The 2,967-nt window shown below is 34.7% G+C and overlaps 1 non-coding gene across 1 annotated transcript; it reads right to left on the reverse strand.

Annotated features, from left to right (window-relative positions):
- Positions 1 to 1,891: 1,891 nt before the first annotated feature.
- Positions 1,892 to 1,998, reverse strand: LOC127745857 (small nucleolar RNA R71). Its single transcript, XR_008007481.1, has one exon. It is a non-coding gene; the product is annotated as a small nucleolar RNA R71 (small nucleolar RNA).
- Positions 1,999 to 2,967: the final 969 nt, after the last annotated feature.

Raw genomic sequence — 2,967 nt, forward strand, 5'->3', positions numbered from 1 at the left:
TTGCATGTTTCTATTTTTCTTGCATTTTTCGAAAATCTATGCATTGTGTTCTTCATTGATCTTCAAGTTGTTCTTGATGATTTTCTTTGTCTGATCTTTAAATTCTCTTGTTTTGTGTCTTTTGTTGTTTCTCATGTGTATTCTCAAATTGTTAGTGTCTCTGGAATGAAAATTTCTAAGTTTGGCGTCTTGCATGTCTTTCTTTTCTTAAAAATTTTTCAAAAATATGTTCTTGATGTTCATCATGATCTTCATAGTGTTCTTGATGTTTATCTTGACATTCAAAGTGTTCTTGCATGCATTCTTTGTTTTGATCTTAGTCTTTCATGTTTAATTTCATTATGTTGTTTTTCTCTCTCATCATTAAAAAATTCAAAAAAATTCAAAATTATGTCTTTTCAAGTCAATAATACAGAGAATTGAAGATTCAGAACATACAGCAGAGGAATCACAGAGAAAAAGCTGGGCGTTCAAAACGCCCAGTAAAGAAGGATTTATGGCGTTTAAACGCCAGACAGGATACCTGGCTGGGCGTTTAACGCCCAAGGAGGTAGCCAAGTGGGCGTTAAATACCAGAATGGATACCATTTTGAGCGTTTAACGCCAGGATAGCACCAAGGAGGTAATTTTGTTTTCAATTCAAATCTTTTTCAAATTTTCAAGTTTTAAAACTAATTTTTCAAATCTTATCTTTGTCATATCCTCTCTTATCAATCATATCTTTTTCAAAATCAAATCTTTTTCATTTTTTTTAAATTTTCGAAATTCCTTGCTAACAACTAATGTTGTGATTCAAAAATTTCAAGTTTGTTACTTTCTTACTAAGAAAGATTCAATAGTTGAATTTTAGGATCATATCTTTTAATCTCTTGTTAGTCAAGTCATCAATTTTAAAAATCAAATCTTTTTAAATTATTTTTCAATCATATCTTTTTAAATCATATCTTTTTCAAATAACATCTTTTCAAATTCTAATTTCAAAATCTCTTTCTAACTTTTTATCTTTACAAAATTTGTTATTTCTTATCTTTTTCAAAACCAACTAACTACTTTTCTCACTTTTAATTTTCAAAAATCACTAACATCTTTTTTCAAAAAATTTTTTAATTAACTAATTGTTTTAAACTCTAATTTTATTTTATTTAAAAGTTTTAAAAAATTCCATCTCTCATCTCTTTCTATTTAATCACTAACACTTCTCCTCTCTTAATAATTCGAACCCCTCCCTCTCTATAAGTTTGAGTTCTTCTCTCTACCTCATCCTTCTATTCTTCTTTTCTTCTGACACATCAAGGAATCTCTATACTGTGACATAGAGGATTCTCTACTTTCTTTATTTTCTTCTCTTTCATATGAGCAGCAACAAAGATAAAGGCATTCTTGTTGAAGCTGATCCTGAACCTGAAAGGACCTTGAAGAGGAAGCTAAGAGCAGCTAAAGCACAATACTCTGAAGAGGACCTGACAGAAAATTTTGAAAAGGAAGCAGACAAAACAGCCATGGCCAAAGCCAACAACAATGCAAGGAAGGTGCTTGGTGACTTTACTGCACCAACTCCCAACTTCTATGGGAGAAGCATCTCTATTCCTGCCATTGGAGCAAACAACTTTGAGCTTAAGCCTCAATTAGTTTCTCTGATGCAACAGAATTACAAGTTTCATGGACTTCCATTGGAAGATCCTCATCAGTTCTTGACTGAATTTTTGTAAATCTGTGACACTGTTAAGACCAATGGAGTTGATCCCGAGGTCTACAGACTTATGCTTTTCCCTTTTGCTATAAGAGACAGAGCTAGTATATGGTTAAACTCACAACCTAGAGACAGCCTGAACTCTTGGGAAAAGCTAGTCAATGCCTTCTTAGCTAAATTCTTTCCACCTCAAAAAAATTTAGCTTGGGAGTGGAAGTTCAAACCTTCAAACAGAAGAAAGGTGAATCCCTCTATGAAGCTTGGGAAAGATACAAGCAATTGATCAGAAGGTGTCCTTTTGACATGCTTTCAGAATGGAGCATCATAGGTATCTTCTATGATGGTCTGTCTGAGTTATCCAAGATGTCATTAGACCATTCTACAGGCGGATCTATTCATCTGAAGAAAACGCCTTCAAAAGCCCAGGAACTCATTGAAATGGTTGTAAATAACCAGTTCATGTACACTTCTAAAAGAAATCCTGTGAACAATGGGACAACTCAGAAGAAATGAGTTCTTGAGATTGATACTCTGAATGCCATATTGGCTCAGAACAAATTATTGACTCAGAAAGTTAATATGATTTCTCAGAATCTGACTGGATTGCAAGCTGCATCCAGCAGTAATAAAGACGCATCTTCTGAAGAAGAAGCTTATGATCCTGAGAACCCTGCAATGGAAGAGGTGAATTACATGGGAGAACCCTATGGAAACACCTATAAGCCTTCATGGAGAAATCATCCAAATCTCTCATGGAAGGACCAACAGAAGCCTCAACAAGGCTTCAACAAAAATAATGATGGAAGAAATAGGTTTAGCAATAGCAAGCCTTTTCCATCATCTTCTCAACAACAGACAGAGAACTCTGAGCAGAGTCGTTCTGGCTTAGCAACCATAGTCTCTGATCTATCTAAGACCATACTAAGTTTCATGAATGAAACAAGATCCTCCATTAGAAATTTAGAGGCACAAGTGGGTCAGCTGAGTAAAAGGTTACTGAAACTCCTCCTAGCACTCTTCCAAGCAATACAGCTTGCCATGGAAAGGAGAACGCATGACTGGATGAAAGCAGTAGGAAAGCAGGGATTCAAAAGGAACAAAGCATCTCCATATGCTTATCTGAAATTCCTACCAATGAATTACATAAGTATCTCTATCCTATTTTATGTCTTATCTGTCTTTTAATTATCAAAATCCCATAACCATTTGAATCTGCCTGACTGAGATTTACAAGATGACCATAGCTTGCTTCAAGCGGACAATCTCCATGGGATCGA

The sequence above is a fragment of the Arachis duranensis genome, chromosome 3, assembly GCF_000817695.3.
Source record: "Arachis duranensis cultivar V14167 chromosome 3, aradu.V14167.gnm2.J7QH, whole genome shotgun sequence".
In the NCBI taxonomy this organism is placed as follows: Eukaryota; Viridiplantae; Streptophyta; class Magnoliopsida; order Fabales; family Fabaceae; genus Arachis; species Arachis duranensis.